Consider the following 13,967-nt stretch of genomic DNA (forward strand, 5'->3'; position numbering starts at 1 on the left):
AAAAAAAAAAAAAAAAGCAAGAGGACCAGGATCATAATGGCTACAAGAAGCTTCAGAAATATTCCAGAATCAAAATAAGTAACTTGTGAATTTGGTTACTCTTCAGAATCAAGATTAATAGTGTGAACAGTACAATGTTCACTAAACCACAATTAAGTTCTAAGCTGTAGAGAGACACACTCCGAATCCTAAAAATATTATTCTCCTATATACATAGATTTTGCTTTGATTTTGCTTTTGACGATGAGCTTCAGAGGCAGGAAGAATTCAATAATGTTAGTATAACCCTTATTCAGTAATAGTTTAACAAAAAGAGTGGTTACCATTTACTAAAAATTTGTTCAGACCCTAGGAAACCATTCTTTGTATGATTGTTAGTAAGGACCTCTAGTGAGGGAGCAATAGTGATACAGGTCATACATACAATGGAAAATAAGAGAGAAAAAACCATTCATGGTGAAGAACTGGAATCTTGAATATGAGAAAAGATTGCATGGATATTTACTCAGAAAACTCAAAGAACAAGGTAGAAGAGAAAATTGAATATTTGGAGGTATTAAAAATTTCAGAAAACAGTATTTCAAAAATTCTAAAAATCAAGTGAAATAAAAACTGTTCTATATTGGTGATAAATATTGAAAATATATTGCAAACCCTTCCAGGCCTCTTTGCGCAATCTCTGCACTGTGAATTTGCAAGAGGTTGATACTATTTCCTTACCCATTAAATCTAGGTTTGGTCCTGTGAGCTGTTTTGGCCAATGATATATTATTAAATGTGATACAAGCAGAAGTTTGAAAAGCAATGGCATTTTTCACATAAGAATGAGTTTAAGAGGGTTTATTGTAAGCACGTGTTTGACTCAAACCCATCACTAAAATCACTAAAATGACTGAAATGACTAAATGACTGCCCTTACCAACCACCAGTTGATGAGTCAGACTATCAGTGAATCTAATTGAACTACCAGGAGACTGCAGTTATCAGTAAGCCCAAGTACACCTAAAAAATAAAATTCTGACTGAAAGAATAATGTCTCTTAAGATATCAAGTTTTGGGTCTGGTTGATTACATTGCAAAAGCTGATAGTTGAGATATTACACAAGTCTACATTATTATAGGACTCAAGTGAAAAAAAATAACTGACTCTAGTTAGTTTAACAAGAAAAATGACAAGAAAGAAAATATTGACCGACTAATAGTTCTTCAGGACATCTAAAAAACTAAACTTTGGAGCCAGAATCAATCCAAATTACCCTGCAAAAACTGATTTTTAAATATATCACTGCCTCCACCAAAATCACTAGTCACATAAAATTGCATCTCCCACTTTGAATAGTGAGAACTGGATGCTATTGGTGGAACCCTTGCAACTTTTAAAAACTGCATGTAACTTCTGACCCCCTCACATAATAGATCCCATATGTCACCTCTTTATTTGGATCACTAGCTTCCACATTAAAGTTTCCAGTAGGTTTATGTGATTTGCAGAGTAAGGTAATATGCCTTCCCTCCAGTAATGGAGCAGGGTAGTGGGGGAATAAATTTGTGGCTTTGACTTTCTGGAAGAATGGCCATATAGATTAAGAAAAGGCCTAAATAAATACTTCTCCAAAGACCACATTCAAATGGGCCACAGGCACATGAAAAAATGTTCAATATCACTTATTATAAAGGAAATACACATCAAAACAGCAACAAAGTTGTCACCTCATTCCTGTGTGCCTGTATGAATGGCCATATCAAAAGAATGAAAACAACAAATGCTGGTGAGGATGTGGAGAAAAAGGAAAACTCACACACAGTTGGTGAGAATGCAGTTTTGTACACCTCTATGGAAAATAGCATGGAGCTAGTTTAAAAAAACATAAATGTGAATGCCATATCATCCAGCTAGATATATACCTAGGAAATATTAAAGTGCTAACACAAAAACATTCATGCACCCCTATGTTTATGGCAGCTCAGTTCACAGTAACAAAGTCACGGAATCAAACTAAGTGCCCAAAGATAGGTGAGTAGATAAAGAAATGCGGAAGCAATCCTTGATGGAATGCTACTCAACTATTTAAAAGATGAAATAGTCCCAATTGGGGCAAAATGGATAGATCTTGGGTGATCTAATGAGTGAAATAAATTGGAACATGAACAGATACAGAATGGTTTGCTTATTTGTGGAATATAAATAATACAAAACTAAATAAAGTAGTAAAATACAGCAAAATAATTCTTATATTCTGTGATGTTCTTATTGCCAGAGGGAAAGAAGGAAGGGGCAAGTAAAGGAGTGTTGGCTGCAGGGAGTGAATCATGTGCACACTTAGCAAGATCAAAACACACAGCCCCAGATGATAGTTATGTAAACAAATGGCAAACAGGTAAAATTTAAGAAAAAAGATAAAGCTTTAACACAGAAACTGCAAAGTTTCTGAGCAGCTAGCTGAAACACAAAATGTGCTAGAACCCACTCCTTCAGAGTCAGTTTTTCTTGCTTAACAAGAACAAATATATTCCTCCTTAGTCAAATTTAAGACAAGGATTAATAAAAAATGAACATAAATAATGATAAAACAGTCAACCCCCCAAAATAAGATAATATTAGTATATATGCACCCAACATAGAAAACACGTAAATATATAGCGCAACTATTAACAACCAAAAAGGAGAAACTGATATTAATACATCAAGTAAAGAGACTTTGACAACCACTTACATCCATGAATAGATTATCAAATCTATTCATTTGATAATTTGATTATGAAAATCTGTAAAAAACAAACCAAAAAAATTGGTCTTAATTGACACATTGGGCCAAATTAACATAAAGAACATTTCAACCAAAAGTATCAAAAGAAAAAGGCAATAGAAGTATCTCTTGTACATCATACATCCAACAAGAGGGAAATATCCAACATATACAATTGTGGCATTACTTACAATAAGTAATAGAAACAACGTAAATGCTCATCAAATGATGAATTGATAAAGAATTGATATCAAAGCAAACAGAACACTATACAGCTATAAAACATGAAAAATTTCCATGTCTGACAACATGGATGGAACTTGAAAGAACTATGCTAAGTGAAGTAAGTCAGAAGGTGAAATACAATTACCATATGATTTTATTCTATGTGGGAAATAGAGAAAGCAAATAAAAAGAAACTCAGGGAGTAGAGTGATGATCACCAATGAGAAAGGGAACTGGGAATGAATGAAACAGGTAAAGAGGTCTCTCTGTCTGATGATGGATGAAATTAGACTTTCGGCACTGACTTGACAGGGTTGCCAATTAAGAAGGAGATTTTAAGAGCCTAGATGTTTCTAAACAAAGCTTTATGTGTAAGGAAATTTTTCATCAAAATATAATTTGAAGAAGACAATTTAAAAATTGGTGAACATTAGACAATGAGGGAATTGGGGAAGGGAAACAGGTGGATCAGATTGAACCTGAAATTTGAAAGTTTATATTAAACACAGATGATGAAAATAGTCCCCCATGATTATCTCTCTAAGCAATAGCATTGATCCCAGATTCTGAAATTACATAGTAAAATACTTTCTCCAAGATCAATACCTTAACAAAATAGAAATAAATGGTTCTCAAACTACTCTAAAATTGTTTAACTATCAAGAATTATGCCTCCTCTAGAAAATAAAATAGATTTGATGATGCTATACTCCAAGGGAACTTATTAATCATAAAATAAACTTTTGCAATGTCTAAATACATAAAAACATTAAAATGTGAAACATTGATAGTAATTTATTTATTAAGTTTTACTTAAAATATTTTAAAGTCCAGGGACTATGCTAGGTTTTGATACATAAATCTGAACAAAAATATGACTATTCCTTGTAGAGTCTACTGATTAGTAGAGAGGCCACAGCAACCAGTCAATAACGAAAATAGATTACACTGTAGTAAATGTCTGGAAGGGGAAATATTTAATGCACCGAGTGTAAGTCAAGGGAGAATCTGACCAAATCTAGTCTACAATGGAAATCATGTTTGGACTGACATCCACAAAATGAGTGAGATTGTGGAAGAGTTGCAACAAAAAGGATGTGTGGTCAACGACTGGAGGCAGGAAGAAGTCCAGTGAATTCTGGGAACGGAAAGGAGGCCATAGTGTAGAGTGTAAGATGAAACACAATTCATGGTAAAGCTAGTGAGAGGTAGGCAGGCCAGCTGGCAGAGGTAAATAGTTCCTAGAAACACCAACTTGAAAGTCTTCCCTCCAAATGGTTAGCAGTCCATAATTGGTTTGAAGCAAGAAAGAAACTTAATCAGCCTTTTGTTTAACAAATCACTGCCTGTTGAGCAATTCTTTCTTTCCCCTTCAGTCTACTCTACACTGGAGCCTGTTGCTTGGACTAAGCTGCAGAAATGCACAGAAACAAAAGAAATAAGAGCAATGCAAACATGTAGATCCTAAATTTCACATCAGAAGGAGAGAAATAAAAATGGCAGCTGCTTCCTCAGTGCCTAAGTTCACATTACTGGATAGCTGGGGATAACAATCAACCTGAGAATAATGCTGTATGAGAAGTCATGTTCTAGGGGAGAGAACATGAGTTTTAAACATGTTGATCTTGAATTTATCAAAAATGTAATATGCAGACGCAATCGACTCCACTGACCCATGGGAAGATTTGAGCTAGAGATGTACATTTGAGGGACATTTGTTGCATTGTTTCATGTGTTTTGTGGTATGTGAAGTCATGAGTGTGTGTACCATTTAGAATTGGTGGAAATAATATAGAGCAAAAAAAAAAAAAAAAAAGGAATAGGGAATAGGAGAATGCCCTAAAAATATAATGTTGCAAGGCAGAGAAAGGAGCAAACACTGTCAAATAAGATATGGACAGAACATGTCAGATGAACATGTTTGTGATTATGGATAAGGTTAATGATGAGGATTCCTGAAGGATTTTCAGAAATCCTTTTCATGGAGTAATAGCCTATAAGCAACAACTACAGTGTATGATGTGAGCACTGAAAAATATAGAAAAGGGTTAGAAGTTGACAACGTAATTTTTTGGAGAGGCTTAGCAGGACAGGCTACAGTAGAAAGATGAAATAGGATTTGACCTATTCTACAGAGGAGACTCATCCAATTCTTCTCTTTTTTCTAGTCTGTGCTATTAAAAAAATAATAAAATAAAACCTAATAGAGCACTTAAAGTTAGGAGACTTCTCATAAAAATCAAACTGACCTTGAAATGTCCACTAATCTGGCTGCATTGATTCATACTGCTGTCTCTCCTTTGCCAAAAGAGAAATTCGACAACTTAAATGATCGACCCAGAGTCATAGGAAGAGTCTGAGCCTGGACTGAAATCCAGGGCTGTTAACTATTAAGTCCTGTCCCCTTCCTTAGTCAGAGGGCAGGCCCTCCTGAAGCTCATCATGTGCCTCTGGTGCAATGACTGGAGGCCCCCAATCCAGACTTTTCTCCTTACTACCTTGACCTAGAACCCATTTGTGTCCTTCAGCTTACAAGGTGAAAGCAGAGCTCTAAAGTCCTGGATCTCTCTGTTCCTGCTGCAGCAGCTTCTGGGACTAAAAGAATGTTCCCTCTTGATATACTCAGTAGAAGGCAGCCAGCGGGATCCCTGAAGAAATGTTCCTCAGAACCAGTGGTTGCAATTGTGCATATACATTGTCAGTCATGGCTCACTAAATGATGAAAGTCAGAAATCATCAAGAATTCAATAAGAAATGAAAGACTTGGCCAGGTTCACATTTTATGCTCACGATGGCTGCTCTCCAAATGTCTGGTCTCTGGAATGGAAATGTCTTTCCCTAATTCTGTTAGTGTCTCAGTTCAGAGCCAGCTACTGTTCCAAAGATCAATAAAATCCAAAATGAAATCTATTACCTGTGACTTTGTGAAGAATGCTCAGGTACTCTAATGGTAACTTTTTAGGTTATTATTATCCAGTGAAGGTGTGCTACTCTGATGTTTGTTATTTTTACTGGCTACAATGTAAAGATGTAATTAATGTGATTGACTGGGAAGTAAAATTGTTCATAAACATTAGAATTTTTTTAACTTTAACTTTTCTATATTGTGAACTCTGGATACAAAACATTTTAAAAACCCGTCTCCTTCCAGACTCGTCTGGTATTTCTTTATCTTCCTCTCTCTTTCCACACTACCATTGCTGTCACTAGTCTTGAAAATGCTGAAACAAATTATTGGCCAGTCCTCAGTAAATGGTTTGGAAAAAATATATACTTTTATTTAAAATGCTTTCAGTTTGAAATTTTCTGTCATCTTAATGAAAACTTACATGGTACAGACAACTGTTTACTAAAAAAAAAAAAAAGAAGTGAATCCAACCAGCATTCAGAAGAAGCCTTATTTTATCTCAAAATCCTGAGAGAATGTGTATTAGTTTTAAATTCTTCTCAAAAGATACCTCAGATTATTATCACAAGAAACTATATCCCCCAAAATGAAGAACTATAGTTAAGGAATTTAAATTAGTCCAAATCGGTAGCTGTTGAGCTATACACTAAAAGCTATTAAAACTTTTAAATTAAGTTTATGTACTAGTCTGTCTTTTTGAAGGCAACATACATACAAATGCTTTTATTTATAATGATGCAGTATTAAATTTCCTCTGAAGTACTTTCACATCAAATAAATTATGCCAACATAAGTATGCTTCTCCCATGAACTTAAATAATTGTATAGGAAGGCATTTGGAATACATATATATGATCCTTAACAATTAGTCAACCCAATTCATTATGGAACACAGCGGAGAGTTAAATAGCACTTGCCTCTTTCATTCCTTTTAAAAAAAAAAAAAAAGATGATTTAACATACAGAACTGGGGTACAGCCAGAGGTACAGGGGCAGTGAGAGGATTCACCAGAGACAGAGTGGGGAGCAGAACAGGCAGATCAACAAAGTACACTGCTGAGGGGAGCAGTGGGCAAGACAGTAGAAGTCTGCTGTGCCATGTGGGTCACCTCCCCAACTGGGGCTCGAACTCACACTAAAGGGCCACAGCCAGCTTTGCAGTGCTGTGCTTTGATCTGTTACACCACCAGGGAGGGTCCTATTCTTCATATTTTTAGTGAAGTAACGTTGTTTAGTAACTTTATGTATCCCAGTCAACATCAGTGAAAGGCTTGAGTTGGAGGGAAGGGAGCCAAGGCCAGTGTTGTCACAGCCATGACTCCAGTCCTAGGCCGAGCTCCCAGGCTGAGGTGTCATCAGTGTTCCCTGACAGGGGCAAGAAGCCCAGATGTTCAGATCCTATATCTAAAGGTCATAGGACATAGGCCTCCATGACAAGGAGAAGTGACCATGAATGCTTTATTTATTTGTTTTAAAGATTAGGTCCTCCCTGGTAGTGCAGCCAATTAAAACACAGCACTGAGAAGCTAAGGCCATTTCTGCATGAGTTTGATTCCCGCCTGCCCTGGAAGTGACCACACGGCACAGCAGACTTCTACTGTCTTGCCCACTGCTCCCCTCAGCAGTGTAGTTCATCAGTCCGCCTGTTCTGCTCCCCACTCTGTCTCTGGTGAAGCCTCTCGCTGCCCCTGAGCCTCTGGCCTGTACCCCAGTTCTGAATGCACAAATTAAAAAAAAAAAGATTAATTATTTATGCATACAAGAACTGGGGTTCAGGCCAAGGATGCAGGGGTGAGAGGATTCACCTTAGAGTGGGGAGCAGAACAGGTGCTGAAGGGAGCAGTGGGTTATAGAGGAGAGGTCTGCTGCACCACGTGGGTCACCTCCCTGCTAGGGTTCAAAGTGCTGCATTGTAACCCCGGCACCACCAAGGAGGCAGAACTTGAACACTTTAAATAGAAGCAGCTATTTACAGCTGCTTATCTCCCCCTTGAAACACTGACACTTCATTGTTGTCTTTTATCACAAAATTGCTGTCCAAATCCTAGAAAGAGAAATATAACAAACTCCATTGGAAAGTAGAGTATGAGTTCAGGAACCAGGCTCACAAACAGTGGTCAGTGTGGCTTGGGACCACCGCTCCATCTCCTCACCAAGCTCTGTTCCAATCCCATGCTGAACTTAGAGCTGATCTCAGCCCTGCTTTGCTTTCCCATTGAAGAATGTACCTGTCTCAAAACCTGCATTTCAGAAGTTATTGGAGATTTTGGCAGAGAGCTGGAAGACGAAGCTTCACAGAACATCTATTATTTGTGAAAAGTACTTCTACAACCATACAATTTCCTTGATTTTTCTCAACCCTGACTGCCAAGAAAACTGCTGCTCCCTTTCATTTGTCCTTTCTCCCTTTCTGTGACATAAGATTTAAAATGAAGACTTGATATTGTGAAATGTCAAGATTGTGGAAATCCAGACTTGTGAAATGACCTAACCAAGTTTTCCTGCACACTCTGCTCCAGCTGACAAACTCCCCTGGTCAAACAATGCTTCTTATCAAACAGTGCAGGTGTCTTTCCTGCCAATCCTGAGTAGTAAGTTTCAGTCCCTGCCAGTTGAAGGATTATTCAAACAAGCCTGTCACATCATCACCCAGGAACCAAGAGGAACCTTTCCACTCCACACAGCAAAGCCTGCCTCCTACATCTCTGGCTGTTCACTCTGTTCCTGGGTGTTACCTCCACAAAGTCCTGCATACAGTAAGGCAGCGGCCTAGAGTGTCTCCTTCAGAACACAGCACACAGTACTTGTCTAGACACATTTATAATGTGTGCATGACAAAACAAATATTCCAAAATATGCACTCCCATCTCTAGGACTGCCACAATCTACTCTAAATTCAGCTTATCCAACTTGCATTATCAGTGTGTTCCCTCAGGATGGATTACTCATACACACTGACACTGTTCTCACCCACCTAGGTGTGACTACAGATGTTTCATGTGAGATTCAGCCCAAACGGGCCTGATGGATCGTGAGTTGACGGCATGCCTCTGCTGGCACTCCTTTCTTTCCAGACTCCTTCCCTTCTGGTCTTCAAGGAATTGTTCCTAATAGATAACTTGCACACAGAGCCTCACTGCAGAAGACTTGCATGGGGAGTCTGCACACACCCCTCGTAAGTTGGCCACCTTGAATCACCCACAGCCATACAGATTCCTGAGCCCTTTGTAAGCCTTTGGAGGAAGAGGCTTTTGTAAAGCACTTGCTCTCTCCATATAGACATGACATGTGTGTATATGTATGTATAAATAAATAAAGCCTAATTTTAGTGTTTACTTTCAGAAAAACTATCCTGAGACAACTCCTCTTGACTCTGAACATTTTATTTCTTCATATAGTATGAAACTCAGGGCTCCTGACTTTTTTAACTGTGCTAACCTGACCAGACTTGTCTATTTCCTGTTTCCAGGCCTACAAATAGTTCCCATTTGTGTAGCTTTTTGCACAAGTTCAATTTTATTAGTTTTGTGTAGGTTTTATAATTTAACCTGGAATTCTGGTGTTTCCTTGACCCTCTCCCCCTGCTTCCTGTAGTGATTACTTTCATCTATATAAAAAATACACTAACTCTTCTTAGCATTTACCACCTATTTGATCATGTCTTTTAGTAATTACAACAACCTGTCCTTTGAGAGAATTATAATTTTCTCTATTTCAAAAGTGAGACAAGTTAGACCCAAATTTGAGACTTCAGGTACACTGCTGGTGACTTCCCTCAGAATCCAGGTTTACAAGTTTCTAGATCCAAGTTCTTTTGCACGTTATCTTGAGTTATCTTTGCATGTTTTCTTGAAGCTTGTGTCTTCACTCATGGGAAATCACTATAATTTGTTTTAATGTTTTTAAAATCTGCTAACTTTGCTAATTTCTATAATAAAATACCAAGGACAACAGTAGATTCCATATGGAACTTCAGAGCAGCATGAGCTATTAAACTCTATGCCCATGGGGCAAATCATTCCATATGTGCTGAAGACTGCCCCTATGGCATGTACTTTGGATGAAATCATAGATAGCATGTCCAGCCATAGTTAGATCATTCTGCAGCAAAATGGGAAATAACTCCACAGCAGGCACATGAAGGTATTTGAAAACAAAAGTCTCTTTAGTCTGAAAAATGAATTTGAATCTTCAAAAAAAATTTTCTAGACAGCATACCTACTGCAGTAAATCAAGTTATGATGATCTCATACCTCAGTTACTTTATTCTGTATTTTTCTCAGAAATTGTCCATGGCAGAGAAAAAGAGAAAGAAAACCCCATATTCTTCTCACCATTGGGGGCAGGAAGGGGCCCGGCCACAGCATGTGGGATAACCCAGCCCCGTGACTTGCTGGAGGCAGGGCAGCAGTGCTCCAGCCTTGAGCGGTGATTCTGATAGTGGAAGCAAGGCAGAGTGGCAGCCAGCATACAATACCCGCCATCAATCTTGGCCAGGGCACTCCTCTGCTGCTGAAACAGGTGGGACTCTGCCATCAATTGGCACCAGGACCTTGGGTGCTGGATGGAGTATGACAGCCTGTGTTCAGCTCCCAGAAGTGTGACAGAGCATGGCTGCAACTCTGCTAGAACAGACAGGGACACCCTACAGCAATGGGCAGCACACAGCACCTAGTCATAACTAGAAAGAAGAAATAAAACTTTCCTGTAGTGAATACTTTCATCTATATAAAAAATACACTAACTCTTCTTAGCATTAAGAAGCCGATATGATAATTTACATGGAAAACTCTAAAAACACCATAAAAAACTAACCTAAATAATCATCCAGTTTAGTAAGGTAGCAGGATATAAAATCAACACACAAAAGTCAGTAGCCTTTCTCTACACAATCAAACAGAAGTGGAAATTAAAAAAAAAAAACCTTTACAATTGAAACAAACAAAAAAATCAAATACTTGAGAATAAACCTAACAAAAGAAGTAAAAGACCTATACAAAGAAGATTATAAAACACTGTTAAAAGAAATACAAAAAGACACAAAGAAATGGAAAGACATCCCCTGCTCATATTTTGGAAGAATTAACATCATTAAAATGGTCATTCTACCAAAAACAATTACAAATTTCATGCTATTTCAATAAAAATTTCAATGACATTCTTCAAAGTTTTAGAACAAATATTGATATTTATATAAAACCACAAAAACCTCAAATAGCCACAACTCTCCTGAACTAAAACAAAAGAGAATGGAGGCATCACTCTCCCTGACTTCAAGCTATAGTACAAAGCCATGGTAATCAAATCGCATGCTACTGGAACAAGTATAGACATACAGACCAGTGGATTCAAATAGAAAACCCAGATATAAACCTACAATTATATGGACAGCTATTGTTTGACAAAGAAACAAAGAATATGCAATAGAAAAAAAAGTTTGTTCAACAAATGATGCTAGGGAAATTGGGCTGCTACATGCAAAAAATAAAAAAAAATGAAGCTAGATTACTACCTCGCACCATGCACAAAAACCAACTCGAACTGGATTAAAGAACTAGACATAAGACCTGAAATCATAAAATATCTAGAAAGTATTACACCTCAGTAAGATCTTTAAAGATACATAACCCAAATAAAGGATAGTGAAGGAAAGGATAAACAGCTGGGACTACATCAATAAAGAACACCCCACTGGCTGGGAAAAAATTTTGTACACAATACTAATGATAAAAGGAGCTCATGAAATTCAACAAAAAAGTGAACAACCCCATCAAAAAATGGGCAGAAGGGCTAAAGAGACACTTCTCCAAAGAGGAAATACAGATGGCCAATAGGCATATGATAAAATGTTCAATATAACTTGAAATAAGGGAGATGCAAATTAAAACCACAATGAGACACCAGTGAGAATGGCACATCTTAAAACAACTACCAACAGTAAATGTTGGCAAGGATGTGGAGAAAAAGGAACTCTCCTACACTGCTGGTGGGAATGCAAACTGGTATAACCACTATGGAAAACTGTTTGGAGTTTTCTTGAACTGTTAAACATGGGGATTCTATATGAACCAGCAATCCCATTCCTACATATTTACCCAAAAGACACAAAAGCATTGACACACAAAAAAGACACTAACATCCTAAGTGAAAATAATATATTTGATAAAATAAATGATTCTTAGGAAACTGATCCAAAATTGATTCTTCTCAGTATTTTTAAAAGCTTATTTCTATTTCCCATTGGACATTACAACTCAGTTGTACAAATTCTAAACCTTGTTTTTTGATATATTTCCTTTCAGTATCTTCTAACAAATATACCATATTAATTATATTATAGTTGTATGTGTAAGGTTCAGTTAGATTATGATAAATTTCAAGTTGACATTAGAAGCAAAAATTGCTCTCTCAACAAAACATTTATTCTGGTTTAAATTTGTTACTCTAGCAACATTTTCACACTCTTTAATACTTGCATAATTAGAGAAGAAATCATTTGTTTTCATTTTATCACCAAATTTGAGCACCACAGAAGTACAAACGACAAAAAGCAGAGTATGTTGACAAGAACCATTAAACCAATGAAGCAATAAACCCATATTTCTGTACTTTGTGCAATAACCATTAATCCATTCCCAGAGTAGTTGAGATGCTCTGCCCACATCTGCTGTGACAGTTGACTGGGTACCACGTGACATCAATATGGCAGATGAGTGTACTGACGGCAGCTGTCAGGCTACACTAGAAAGGGGAAAAATTCCACCAAAGCTGTGTATCCTAAGCTCAAAAATACTGTGCTCCATGGTAACTAAACCCAAAGGTCAATAATTAAGTAAATTTGTTTACTTAAAATGTGTGAATTAAATTAATAAATATTATGTTCCCAAAAGTTATTCTGGTATTACAAAATAATACAGACACATGTTTTCTCCTCATGTCTGCTCTTGGCTTTGCTTGATAAGCTAGTTTAATTTTCACTAGGAACTTAGATTGTTTCCATCACTTGGCTATTGTGCTAGGCCACAACAGGGGTGCATATCTCTCTACCAATTAGTGTTTTTGCATTCTTCGGGTAAATACCTAGGATTGGAATTGCTGGATCATATATACCTGTTTAATATTTTGAGAAACGTCCATATTGTTGTCCATAGGGAACAAACCAGCCTACATTGCTATCAACTGTGTACAAGCTTTCCTTTTCTCCACTTCCTCACTAACATTTGCAGTTTCTGATCTTTTTGATGTGGGCCATTTTCACTGGTGTGAGATGGCATTTCCCTGACAATAAGTGATGATGAGCATTTTTTCATATGCCTGTTGAGCATCTGTATGATTTCTTTAATCTTTTATAGGAATGTTCAAAAGAACAAAACAGACTCCATGCTTACTTGGGCTGTACTTCTTTGATGATAGTTTCCATAAAGGTAACATTCTTCTCTGTAAATCCTCTAGCACAATCTATTTTTTTTTTCCTAGTGTGGCCATATAACTGGATGAAAAATGTAAGGAAAGCTGTTGGTGAAGATGTTTGAAGACTCCCATTTCATTGGTAGAAAACAGACTGCAGTGAGGAAACCATCACACCCTTGGCAGGAAGAAGGAACAAAGTATGAAAATGCAAGTGAAAAAGCACCTCTACACACAGTTTTTTCTATAAAATAAATTAGTTCTCTAAGGCTAAAATAGTATGATGAGTAAATATATTGAAATACATTTCAATTGTCCTTGAAGAAAATAGAGAGACGTACACTTGATGTTTATACCTTATAAATGGGCCGTCTTTAATGAAAATATTTTCCAACTTCTGTACAAATGTAAAGAAAGAAACAAAAAACTTTAGATGTATCTCCAGCCATTCCAGACATTTTTCACTGATAAAAAATCAAATGGAACAACTTCCAAGTTTGTAAAAATTGGCTGGGATTCCACAACTGGCAATTGTGGGCAGGTTCTCATTCCCTCCCCCGTGTGAGTGCACTTGGAGCTGTAAATCCTTTGAAGTCTATGGGAGTTCTACAAGCAGAAGAAATTGAGTCTGCTGAGTCTGGGCTTTGCTCTTCTGCTTCTTCACCACATTTTGTAAATGT

The sequence above is a fragment of the Condylura cristata genome, unplaced genomic scaffold, assembly GCF_000260355.1.
Source record: "Condylura cristata isolate star-nosed mole 26May11 unplaced genomic scaffold, ConCri1.0 scaffold00018, whole genome shotgun sequence".
Classification (NCBI taxonomy): domain Eukaryota; kingdom Metazoa; phylum Chordata; class Mammalia; order Eulipotyphla; family Talpidae; genus Condylura; species Condylura cristata.